General features: G+C 35.2%; 1 protein-coding gene across 7 annotated transcripts in view; it reads right to left on the bottom strand.

The window, feature by feature from the left end:
- The window catches only part of IQCM (IQ motif containing M), a 674,133-nt gene that overhangs the window by 650,904 nt on the left and 9,305 nt on the right, over positions 1-13,924 (bottom strand). For 3 of the 7 annotated variants that reach the window (XM_045056869.1, XM_045056870.1, XM_045056866.1), the window contains exon 1: positions 4,131-4,655. The exons of 1 other annotated variant lie outside the window; for it this stretch is intronic. The gene's annotated coding sequence lies outside the window, so the exon portion shown is untranslated. Of the gene's footprint in view, positions 1-2,507; positions 2,625-4,130; positions 4,657-13,924 lie in introns of those variants that run through there. 3 more of the 7 variants (XM_045056875.1, XM_045056873.1, XM_045056867.1) reach the window with 2 other exon arrangements.

Genomic DNA, 13,924 nt, shown 5'->3' with positions numbered 1-13,924 from the left:
ATATAACCACATATTATGGAGACACAAATGAGAATATAATAGCAGAGGAACCTCTACAAACTTCAAGGTAAAGTTCAGCCTCTCACCTCATCAATCTTACCTTCTAGATCATCTACACACACACACACACACACACACACACACACACACACATATTCAGTGATGGTAAAAAGCCCTATTTCCCAAATATTATTTATAGAGTATCCTCTTAAAATTTAGCTAAGTATCACCTAAAAACTTTGGAATAACACTGATAATAAAACTGCTAACATGTCTTTATTGTTGACAAAATAGGTTAGAAGTAATTACAACGCCCTTTTTGCTTTAACAGTGTTTTTTTTTTCCTGCTTTAACCCTAGTATAAAATACAAAGAGAAGGAACTGTTTACTTCTTGCCTCCAGTTTCATCTACGTAAACTGAAGCTGATCTTCCACTCTAGCTAATTATAAATCTTGTCCTCCCCCACAACAAGATGACCACACAGACCTCTGTGGTCATGACAAAAGTCATTAGCATTTTACTTTGTTGTAACAGTTGTAAAAATCAACAATTTGACCCTTATTATGAGTCAACTGCATTAGCATCGCAAGGATCTCTTCTGCAGAAATGTCAGGCTATACCTATACCTATTCTTTGGTGAATTTTTTCCCTGCATTAAAATATCTACTTAGCCCCTGGTGAACTTTTTCACTGCATAAAAACATTATACTTTGCCTTAATTTTCAAAATTCACTTGGTTGGTTGAATAGAAAACTACCATACAAGAAAGACATAGTTGCAATTTCTATCCCCCAAACAAGAAAAGTTTAATTGATATCTTTTCCTTTTAGCTGTAAAAGTAAATTCCACTTCATGGCTAAGTAAACCTTCTACACCAAAATGTGCACCATTAATTTAAAATCTGCCTTCTGAAAACTTCTCATCAGAGGTACATTTCGAATAGGGTACCCCAGGGCAAAAGAGCATATTTAACAAATGTCTAATTTGGCCTATTTTTTAAAGACATGAACCCACAGGAAGGGGAAGAATAGGAGAGAAAACAATAGCAGCTAAGTTTTGGAAGACAGAGAGCAGATACACACCCAGACCCAAGAAAGTTCAATCTTAAGGGGTCAGTGAGAAAAGCCAAGAACTAATAGTTACACAACAGATTCTCCACAATGTTCAGCAAATGTTAGTACCAGTTTCTCTACAACTGAGGATAAAGTGGGGTAGGCAGGTGGAAACCTAAAATAAGTAGGATTTGATAAAGGCTATTTGAAAAGTAGTTAGACATCTATATGTCTTCCCCTATTTCACTTTCCTGAGTAATGACCCTCACCCCTGCCCACTTCCCCCTCTACCACTCCCACTGAGGTCTAGAAAGAGTAAAACAGAAAGTCTTTAAATCAGGGGAATCCCAAGCAACTGAGGACATGGGAACCTTACTGAAAACAAGAGATTGAGTAATTGTGCATACAGGATACAAGGTGCTGAGACATATTCCTTCCACCCCCATACCCTCTTTTTTTGGTGCCAGAAGACTGATAGCTAGAACTTCCTCCAGAAAGGAGATTAGAATGCATTTCTCTAGGGAGGTTGATCAACCCAATCAATGGCCTATCTCCCACAGTAAAGCTTAAATTTGACATTGCTAAAATGCTTAGAGCTTCCAAAAAGCTTTTCAGCCCCCATTTAGGGAAGACAGCCCAAAACAAACATCTTATTTAAGAAGCAACTTGTATGACACAGAGGCTATTCAGGGAGGGAAAAAAAAACCTTTTAAAAAAATCAGAGCAGTAAGTCAAAATATCTCATCCATGATCAAAAGACTAAAATATCACAAATAAGAAATAGTCAAAGAACAGCCATAAAAGGAACTATTAGAAACTAAAAAGCAGGATTTCAAAATCAGTATAAGGGTTAGGAGATAAAATTGAAGCAATCACCCAGGATCAAAAGGATAAAAAGATGTGAAAAAGAGAGAGAGAAAAGAAGAGAGAAAGAGGAAAGATACAAAAGGTAGGAGACTAGTCTAGGAAGTCAACAACTATAAAGCAGGATTTCCAGGAAGACAAAACAGAGGAGAGAAAATCATCAATAAAGTAACTCCAGAATTTTTCATCTCTTCAACCAGAACGACTGAAGTTTGAGAAAGAATTGAGCTGGGTGCCCTTTAGTGCTGTTTCTCCATGTTTAATTTTGTGAAGAAAACAAATCCAAATACCATCAAATATCTAAGCCAAATAGAACATTCTTCACTTAAAGTATTAGAATCTTATTTGATTCATCTCTATCCCGAGCTGGTGCAAACTGATCCATCTCTAAATAAGGAATACCATTAAAGAACTCTCATTGGTTAGTCCTCAATAATGTTCTTCTATCCCTAGAAAAACAAAGAAACCAGCGGGTGGCAAAATTATTATTCCAGAGTCTTTAGCACAGATTGCTTGTTGGATTTTCTCATAATCTGACAAGTACGAAATCTGCTCTGACCCATTTAGAACCCCAAAGCTTCATTACAAACCTCCCCAGAATTGGAAATCTGCAATTCATTAGGAACATGCTGGGATCCAGGGCTTCATGAAGGAGTTGCCTAAATTGGAGGAGGCAGTTGAAGAGTCTTCTGAATTCTTTCACATTTCTAAAAATAAGCAGGAGACTCTCTGGATAAGCTTAAGATATAGAAAATCAAACAGAGCTTAGGTCCTAGGTTCTTTAATGCTCATCAGAATAAAACCTTTACACACTACCCAAACTTCTCAAATACAGAGAATTAGGTTTAAAAATTGCAAGACATTCCAAGAGGAAATACTGAAGAGCAAATTTCCATCAGATACTGATCAAGGAACTTCACTCCAAAATAGTTTATGTTGATATTTCCATATCATAAATCATATTAGAAGCTTGTAACTTCCACCCCTTGAAAACATATAATTGGCTATGCTGTACTGGAAACAGCTCTAGAAAATGATCATCTCATCACTAGAATTGTATTAACAACCTGTTTGGAAAGAACCACCCAGTTTCTATATCAAGTTAATTGTCTTAAGTCTACAGAGTAATTACTAAAGATGAACAAGGTAATGTTTTTACACTTTATCACTTCAAAAGTATAAACATAGTATTTTTAGCATGTTTTAGAATTCCATGATAACTTTTTTCATAACAAATCACAAATATCCACCAGGTGTCCAGAATAGTTACTAGTTATTCTAATAATCACTTATTCACCTCTGTTCCACCTCACATAGGAACATGATTTCTCTGACCTACGTCTTTGGTCCATCATTAGCATTTGACCAAATGGACAGAGACCATCAATAGTAAAAAAAATAAATGTATAATGCTCACATAGAGCCTATATATTACCACTTTCAAATCTGAATCACATTATTACAGTTAAAATCTGAGATTTTTCTCATGCCCCATTCAATACACATCTTTCAAGAAATTAAATATGTCTGCATCTGAGTACACAAAAAATCTATATCTAAATAACATGGATTGTTTAGTGATGGGACTGACTTTTAGAGGAAAGCAACAAAAACAATGGAAGTGTCCTACTCTTTGAGACTGGCATAATTTTTTCTCAAAGAAGTGTTGGTCTCTGTTGACAACAGTTGTAATAGTTCAGCATTATGTACTGAATACTAAATGTATTTAATTTGGCAAAATTATTCAACTTTTAAGTGAAAAAAATTAAGTATCTCAAATAAGTGAGTCAACTCACAAAGTTACAATTATATAGTTTATAATTGAGTTAGCATGAAGTTGCAATACTATGTAAAATCAGACACTGGCCCGAGGCCTTAATTGTCTTTACACACAATGTGGTAATTAGTAACCTCCACTTAGAATTCTTCCTTCTGAGGCCTACAGAAGGGAAGGCTTTCCATCCTATAAGGCTCAAAACTCTGAGAGCTAACAGACAATATGTTTCCATCTTATAAAACAGCAAACATTGTTGACTATATATCTTAACATCTCTAAACAAAAAACTTTATCAATATAATTTTGTCAAATCCTACAATAAAACATGTTTCTCTGGACAAACTTTGTGACAAAAAAAAAACTGTTTTTAAATGCTTTTTTAAAAAAACAGATAATGAATACTACTTAACCCAATCGATACTGCTTAACTACTTACCTCTTGCCTTAGCTCCAATGAAACTTCTAAAAACAAATTCACTGCCCCAAAGTTATAATGAGCTCAGCAGCTTGATAGTACCTAATCCCTGTATTCTTCCTTTATTCTTTTTTTAATCTATAATTATCCACTTTTAAAATTTTTGTTTAAAATTTTTAAAACCAATTCCAAATAAGTCATAAATAATTGAATTCGTTTTCTAGACCCCTGACAACCCTGTGATTATTTCCTACTTCTCACATATGTCTGCCTTCATTAGACACCCAAAGAATTCTAGAATCAGAATATTTCCTTGTAATCTACTAGATGATAATTGGCTGTTACTATAGAACTACTTATAACAAGGTGAGCCTTTCTATTCCAGGCAAGAATTCAGGCTAACCTCCTTTGTGGAGAATACCAAATCTGACCACAGAAAACAGTAAAATATCTCACAAAAGGAAGAATCCACTTCCAGCATGTAAGATTTAGAAGAATCAATAAAAGTTGACTGAAAGATGAACATTTCTTATTTTTCATTTCTTAAAATATTTATCATGTAAGTATAAAGTTACAATTATCCATGATGATTAAAGCTTCAGTATTTACAAATGTCAAGTATTAAATTACATCAAAAAACTTGATCATTCTCAATGTTCTAGTCAAATGCAACATCAAACGCAAAACTATCAAATGTTGCACAGTTGCCAGATCTAGAATATTGAAATAACACTGAAATTATCTCTCACTGGCTTAAACTTATAAGAGTTAGCTCAGCCTGACTGCGCTTAATAGCAAATGGTTTAAATACTATGATTTGCATCTTATTTTCATACACACACTGATGGATTCGAGACAGATACCTTCTCATGGGTCATTCTTCTCTCCTGCATCATGAACATCCATCAGTGGTCCTCAGTCAAGGGTGATTTTTACCCCCAGGGTGAGAGAACATTTAGCAATGGCTGGAGACAATTTCAGTTATTACAACTGAGTGTAGTGCCATCAGCATCTAGATAACTACAATGCCCAGAACAACTCCCCTGGCCACCCACAATTACCCTGCCCAAAATGACTATTCTGTGGAAGCTGAGAAACCCAGCTACAAGGACTAACACTCAAAATCTCCTATTAGGTGCTAGGCCTCAGCTTGCAATAAAAACCTCAGATGCTATGCCTCAACCTGTAATAAGGAAGGAGAAAAGAGAACTCAGGCTGAGATATAATTCCTTATATGGTCAATTTAACTCTGAAATGTATTCTACGTTTCAGCACTCAAAGACTATATCATTAAGTTCTCATTCTAGTCACTAATCCTTTCATTCAGTCAAGAATCTTCTTTATGCCTTTCCAGACCAATGCTAGAAGATTCCTCTGTATAATTAAAATTAAGTATAATTTTTAATAAAAGCTCACAGAGAAGCTTAAGTAGAATACATTTTACCAATCACTAGTTCTTCAATGTCCTCCCTTTAAAACATTTAACTTTTAACCTCCAAAAGAAGTTGATTGTTCATCTATAATTTTCATGTTTTTATTATAGTTCTGACAGTTCTTAGAAACTCCAGCATTGATCACAAAGAGAGATGCTCTAAAATGCAAATCAAATGTGCTCACTATATTAAAAACTGAATAGTACCACAATCAAAATAACAGAAGTTGAAGTCCTCTGATCAGATGCTTTCTATAACATATGAAATACTAGACAAATTTAAGCTTTGCCTCAAATTTATATGCTTCCGAGCTATTCAAATATAAAACAAGCACTAACAAATGGGCAACCTTGTCCACTGCAAGGCTAATAAATCAAAATCACCAAGGTAAGTTAACTGCATTTCCAGTGGATGCAGATTTATCATCAGAGACCTGATAATCATGCAACCACTAGAAAAAGCAATGTGTTTTCCATGACCTTGGTCATAATTCACCAACAACACTGACTTGTAACTTTTCACTATTATGTCACAGTGGGCACACTCTAAAAAAAGATTTCAGAATTTTTGGACTTCTGAATGAAGAACATGCATGTTTCCATCTGATTTTTTTTTTTACATTAGAACTCAGTATAGAAACTATAAAGACCTGATACTTGAAAAATAGAACAGTGGATAAAAAAAAAAAATGGAAGAAAAGCAGGACTTAAATGCCTTGGAATTTTTCTGAAAATGAAAAGCTAAATAGAAGTTTGAGTTGGTCCAAATGCAGAAGCCTCCAAACTTGCACGTTTCAGCAATTACTATATCTCTTATATCTGGTCATTTCTTTTGGTTGACTTCCTCACACCCAACTGGTAATAAAGCAAGCAGAAATGTCACCAAGGTTGAAATAAAGACAGAAAAGTTCCCAAGCATTCCATTCTATAAGTAGTTTTATTTTGATCTCCACTAGTGGAGAAAGGCCTAGCTGCCACAAATGTTTCCAAGATGGAGAAAGTGGTTAAGAGATGCTGATATCTTTCTAGGCTTTTCAGAGATTAATAAAAAGTATAGCAAATCCCTTCAAGAACACAAGATGGAGGAAACAGGGAATAAGGTGCTACCACAATGGGCAACAAGTCAAGGTAATATATTTACCAAACTTTCCCCTTGGCTTCCAAGCTTAGGATAATGGAGAATAGAAATGATGAGGTTTTTTAAAATATTTAAACAGAGGGGTTTTGTTTTGTTTTGTTTTGTTTTGTTTGTCTTAGGACAATAGACCAAATATCCAGAGGATAAAATAGTGAAGAAGCACACTATTTGAAGAATTGCTTAAAACTGAAAACCTGGGGGCACCTGAGTAGCTCAGTCAGTTAAGCACTGACTCTTGATTTCAGCTCAGGTCCTAATCTCATGGTTTGCGAGATCTGTGAGTAGCACAGAGCCCACTTTGGATTCTCTCTCTCCCTCTCTCTCTGACCTTCCCCACTTGTGCGCTTTCTCTCTCTTTCTCTCTCTCTCTCTCCCTCCCTTTATCTCTCTCAAAAATAAATATACTTTAGAAAAAAAACTGAAAGCCTGAATTGGAATCCTGACTGGAATTCTTGGATATAAAACTTTAGGCTAGCTTGTAATCACTCACAGCCTCTGGGTTTTGCTGTTATTTTTTTGTTTTGTTTATTTTAATTTTCAGTTGGGTTTTGGTTTTAAGCTATAAAATAGAGTTTATAAAATCTAACTTCCAGAAAGATTATATGAGCCAATATATGTAAACAGTCGGAAACATGTATGAGAAAGTGTATGGTGTTATTAACTGTCTGACAAAGTCAAAGTTATTATTGTGGATTTCTATGTCAGAAGACAAAGAACAAAGACAAAACGTGGGCAGAAGCCAGCATATTGGGTGCCACACACCTTTCTGGCCCTGAGTTTGATGAAATTCCAGAGAACAACCACTATAGACCTTTTCTGGTTGCTGGGTGGGAAATGAGTCCATTGGAAAACTCAAGATTCTAACACTAGCAGCTAATATGCCAGACACAATAATCCAATTAAGGTGGTTCTATAATTATCTATTAGTATTCTCATTTTATAGCTGCAGGAACTAAAGGTCAAAGAAATTTAAGAATTTACACAGGTTACAGGCAGAAAATTGGAGGCATGGAACCTAGAGATGTACTAGAAACAAAAGCAAGCCCAAGAGTAAGCATCAATGGGCACAGAGTGAGTTCTATCCATAATGAGTTCTGAACGCTGGCTTCCCGTCAAGGTATCCCTTAAGAGCTTGCAAACCAGGGTTAACCATTCTTACAGACACATCTTCCCTTTAGCACCTTACCTTTCCTTACTAGGCTAGTATCCGGTTTTCCAAGCAGAGGTTTGGGAGAGGACCAAAGTTTCAGCAAGGAAGCAAATATGAACAGCAGGACTGGGTTCTAGGAAAGTCAAGCTTGAATGAGTGGGATGGCCAAAGCAAGTATACAACACCAACACATCATAGATGGTTTTTGGTTTTGTTTTTTTTCCCATACAATATCTGGGAGTGTAAAGAATTAAAACTGAAGAAGCCAATTTTGACATTAGCAGGGAGTACAAACACAAGGTCTGGAAACAGCAGACAAAGCACAGAAATTAGGAACTAAATATGTTCAGGTATGAATTAGAAAACCAAAGGCAAAAGCAGAAAGTGAAAGCATCCAGAAACTTTGCCCTGAACAGGGGGATTCAGACATATTGAGGAGTGGAGAGGAGTCAACACCTCAGAGGCCAACTCTCAACGAGTGGGTAAAGGAAGCCCATGGATTCTGCTCTAGTCTCCTGTTCTTAGGGCAGACAATTCTGAGAAACACTCTGCACACTTCTCAGAGGTTCAGATAGAACAGTGCCCTCACTGCCTATAGCAGCAACCTTAATAACACATCCTTACATTGTTGTTGTTGTTTTTCTCTTTCTCTGCCTCACTGTCTCCACTCACATTCTACAGTGTCCCTAATAAGGTAAGAAATTTGTGTCTAGATGTCCCCTGAGACCATAATTTCTGCTTGCAAGGCAAGTTTTTTATAAGAGACAATTAACTCCTACTTTGCCAAATACCCCCATTCCTTGGTAGGGTAGCCCGTTAGGGTCTGCAGAAAGTTAGCAAGAAAGGAAAGAAAACCCCCACGATCATCTACCCTGTCCCAGAGGAAGGCACACTGCTCTGCATGACTCAATATCACTGCAAATGACATCAAAGTCCAGGCCCAATATGGTCAGTGTACATATACTACTTAGCATTGCATTGACTAGCAGATAAAAAAGAGGGAATCATTTTGGCTTCTTTTGTAATCCTCCAATTTCTGTACTATGGCAATAAAATAGAACATGAAGTTCTTTTCTATTGCTCTAACAAAGAATCTTTCCTGGAGAAGGAAGGCTTTCTCAAAATTGGCAAGCCCTCAGACAGGCAATTCTATTGGGACAAATTTGAGGGAGACTGGCACAATACAGGCATTGGAGTGGAAGGAGAAAAACAGACACGGAGCTCTATGGGTCTGATGACCAAGTTCTGTCCTCAGGATCACTGCAAATGCCATCAGAGTCCAGGCCTAATGCCTCCCAGTTTGCACAAAGTCAAGGTGGAGAGAATGCACCAGTATAAGAGTCCTATCAGAAGGCTTCCTCTGGTCTTGCCTCACCTTGGCCTCCTGCTGAGTGGCCTGTAGACTCTCTCCTCTAGGCACACGAAGCACCCCTACGTGCTATTCAACAGCAGTGGCAGACTTGGCAGAAGGGACAGGAGATGGACAGACTGTCAGTTCCAGGAGAACTCTACCTCCTTAAAATTGTCCAGCTAGAGGATTCCCTCACAGTCTGAACCCTGGTATCGGGATTCTGGAAGAGAATATAGGCATCTATGGCACCTATGATTTCCTAAGTATACATTTTGTTTGTTTATACCTGCTGTAAAGATATTCCATTTGTATCTTTATAAATTTCCTCAAATGCAATGAAGTATTTATTATCAAATTTTTAAGCATTTTAAACCATGTTTATCAGGTGCTTTATTATATTTGAGGTAATTTATAAAGGTATATATATGGTAAAAGGACAAAAATGAGAGGAAATCAGGGCAGGGGGTTAAATGGAAGACAATAAGACAAAACAAATGTAATAGATAAACCACCAACTAGCCTAATGTTTTTAAGGGAGGAAAGGAATATCCACAAAATTAAGGATGAGTAATAATTCACTGTTCTAAGCACTTCTCACATATATTGCCTCATTTTTTCCTCACCACAATCCAATGAGGTAGGAACCACTTCTTTCTCCATTTCATAGTTGGAGAGGCAGGAGAAATAATGTCATTTACCCAAGGTCACACAGCTTGTTAACAGTGAAGCTAGGATTCAAGTCCAGGCAGTGTGGCCCCTAAGTCCACACTCTCACGTATTAACATGCTGTCTGCTGACCCAGGAAGGGAAGGAACTAGAAACACAAAGATTTTGAAAAGAATGTAAGAGACTACTTTGAACAATATCATGCTAAAAATTTGAAAACCTGGGGATATTCTTATAGGAAAATGCATGCCACTAAAATTGATCTCATAAAGGAGAGGGAAAAGAAAACTAAACTAAAACCATGGGGGAAAAAATGAGGAAGTTGTCGCAGAGCTGGCCTCAAAAAACTGCCAGATCAGTGCTTTCTTATATTAATTAGTTCAATATAATTAAGATATCATTTTAAAAATTCCAGAGCATAGAAGAAAAAAAAAAGAAAAAAGGTACGTAAGTTTATTTTCTGAGTCAGGCATACATTAGTATCAAAACCTGGTCAGTTTTGTTTAGGAATATAAATGCAGGCCTCCTATATAAAATATTAAAAATTCATATCCAGTCTCTTACTTACAAATAACATCAAAAACATGCAGTCTTTATACTAAGAGTGCAAGAAAAGCTCAACAGTAGGCTATCTATTGATAAAAATTGATACATTGTGAGACTAAGTAAGAACAACAATTGGGTCATTTCAACAGATCCTGAAAAATGCATTTGAAAAAAACTGACACCCACAAAGATATATTATTTAAAGCCTTTAGTAAACTAAAGATAGAAATTCCTTCAACAGTATCAAAACATTTTTAAATAAACACAACAACAAATATCCTTAATGATAAGACTCATTCTCATAGGAGATGGAAGTTATGACATCTTCCCTTATTCTACTGTAATCACATATATTAGTGGAGAAGAGAAAATCCAGATATATCTACACACAGTGGGGAACTAAGTAGAAGATAAAAGGCTAATTTCAAATAAGTGGGAAAGAATGAATTATAAAACAAATATAATTGGGACAATTACCCTCTATTTAGTAAAAAAAGTAATACTACTTTATACCACAATACACAAAAATAAATTCCAGAAGCAGTAAGTTTTATCTGTAAAATCCAATAGAATATTTTTGAAACTACAATATTGGGGTGCCTGGCTGGCTCAGTTGATGGAGCATGTCACTCTTGATCTCGGGGTTGTGGGTCCAGGCCCCACATTGAGTTTAGAGATTACTTAAAAATAAAATCTTTAAAAAAAATTTTTATAAAAACTATAATATTTTTATCTTGAGACTGTTCTTTATAAGCATGAACTGAAACTGAGAAATCATAAGGGAAAATATTAAAAGATTTTACATGTAAAAACTATAATTTCTGTTCAAGAAAAAAATAGCATAAACAAAATTCAAAGTCAAATAGAAGTTATTGGGAAAATATTTATAGCAGACATGACAAGGGGTTAATATCTTTAATCAACAGGGTACATTTAAATCAATTTAAAAAGATGAACACTATAGTTTTTAAAAATTAAAAGACATAGAGACAATTCATACAAGAAAAGCAAATGACCAATAACTGTAAGAAATTTGATCTCACAAATTATTAAAATATAATGATTAAGACAACAATCTGATAATTACCTATCTGCAAAAAATCAATATGATTGTTAATGTGCAGTGTTGGTGGGGGAGGTTAGGTACCGATAAATAGGCATGTATATTGGTACAACCATTCTGGAAAGAAATCTGGCAATCTGTATCAAATTTAAAATGTACATGCCTTCAAACTTGGCAATTCTGCTAGGAATGTTTCTAAGAAGCTAACCTAACAAGTATTCAATGAATTATACACAAAGATATTAATGAAGAATTACTTAAAACAATGGCTTTTTAAATTTAATTTATTTTGTTCCCAGCTTTGTTGAGATATTGACATACCACATATGTAAGTTTGAGATGTTCAGTATGATGATCAGATACATGTATATATTGCAAAATAATTACCACAATAAAGTTAGTTAACATCTCCATTCCTTCACATAATTACAATTCTGTGTGTGTGTGTGTGTGTGTGTGTGTGTGTGTGTGTGTGTGTTGACAACTTTTATGATCTATCCTTTTAAAAACTTTCAAGTATGTAATACAGTATTGTTAATTATAGTCATCATGCTGTGCCAAATAACAGCATATTTAAAACAACATAAATGTCCCTCAATTTATTTGTCAAATTATAGTGTTTCCATAGTATGAAGTGTTATTCATTTGTTTAGAAAAATAAAGTAGATCAAATTTATAAAGTTGTTCATGATATACTATCACTTGATTAAAGTAGGCTAGGAAATAATTATTAATAATACATTTTATACGTATCTAAATGTATTTTTTTAAGTCTGGAATGGTGTAACCAAAAAAGAAGAAAAGAGCTTGGAAGAATTTAAACCAAGGTTTATATAAACATAGTTGTTTAAAAATGGTTGAATTATGAGTATTTTTTGTTTTCTTCCTTTTGTTTCCATAGTTCCTGACTTTTCTTTAATAAATGTGTTTTTCCCTTGTAATAATTATTTGCATTTCTTACAATGAAAAAATCTAGATTAAAATATCAACCTATTTTAATAGACCCATAAACATTAATTACAGAAAACCAATCTTTTTATAGAATACTGTTGTTGTGTTTTTTTGCTGTTATAGGAAACTACACCAAACTTCCTAGCATTTTTTCATACTTAGGATAATTGATTAGTCACTTCTAAAAATGTAAAACCAAGGGACACAGCTAATACACAGTCTTGATTTCACCATTATAACTTTAGTCTTTCCAAAGTCAAATATAAGTCTCTTCACACATCAAATCGTTTTTCAAGTGACATGGGTAACTCAACGTTAGGGGTCCAACATATGTTGTTGATTGGCTGACTCATGTTCTATCAACGTAGAAAAGCATCATTATCTACTGACACACTACAATACAATGACAATTTAATTAGTGTATGAACTGTAATTACAGAAAATGAAAATAAACAGGAAGAAAATAAAGGATCTTGAAATTGACCACATCAAGAATTTTGTGTAAATGTGGAAGACAGCAGGTTTTTCTGTTCACAGATATTAGTTGGATACTTCTGCAATTAATTTTTCAAGTCTCAAATCATGTTCTGGAATCACTCAGTATTCAAAACAAATTTGTTATTTTAGTCTCCACACCCATTGAGTCTTTCTCCAAAGAAGCTGCCAAACCCAGCACCAGCTGGCCTCTTGGGAACAAGACTAGGCTAACTACAGATATTTCTTTTTGAACTGTTAATAGATATTAAAAAGACAGAGTTGAACTAATCTAAACTAATCTAAACTGATCTAATAAAGGGTTACCATCAAGAAAGATTGAATTGTATAGTGAATATTTAAAATATGTCCATTTTCTTACTCACAAATCTTTATCTCTTTTAAGCCTTCTGGTTTTTCTTAAACATTAATTGTAGATAAGGTGCCCAGCAATTCTCCCATTCCCTTCTGCCTGGCTCTCCTCATGTTTCCAGAGGGGTTCTTTTAAGCATTAGTGAAACCTGGATAAAAGCACACCCAGTAGCATAGCTTGTGGTACACAAGCCCCATTTCCTTACCTATCTTCCCAGACTCTGTCCACAATATCAATGAAATTTACAGAGATCCAAGTTAATAGAGAGAAAATAGTAAAAGTATATGATTGCTAGATTGCTAGGAGGAATAGAATTGGCCCAACCACTCCACAGAGTAACACATAACAACATTCTTTAAAATCTTCATGCCCTTTGAGCCAGTAATTCCCCAGAACTATTTATATTCAACTAGGCTCAGCACAACATTTGAGTCCTAGGACACTCAATCTTTTGCCAAATCTTTTCTAACTTTGATCAGGTGGTACTCTCATCCCAAATACACTCACTCGTCCAGAAACAACATCATTAGATCCTCTGTAGACTGAGCAAAGCTTTAGCCTAGTGATCTCCTATAATTCTCAACCAGGGTCCCAGGGGTTGTTTGGAAATATGGCAAGTATGTTATAGTCCTGATGGGTAGGGCCAGGGATGTTACACAGCTGCAATGCTT

This window comes from Felis catus, chromosome B1, assembly GCF_018350175.1.
Source record: "Felis catus isolate Fca126 chromosome B1, F.catus_Fca126_mat1.0, whole genome shotgun sequence".
Classification (NCBI taxonomy): domain Eukaryota; kingdom Metazoa; phylum Chordata; class Mammalia; order Carnivora; family Felidae; genus Felis; species Felis catus.
Note: the sequence above shows the minus strand (reverse complement) of the source record. Positions and strands in the feature narration are given on the sequence as shown.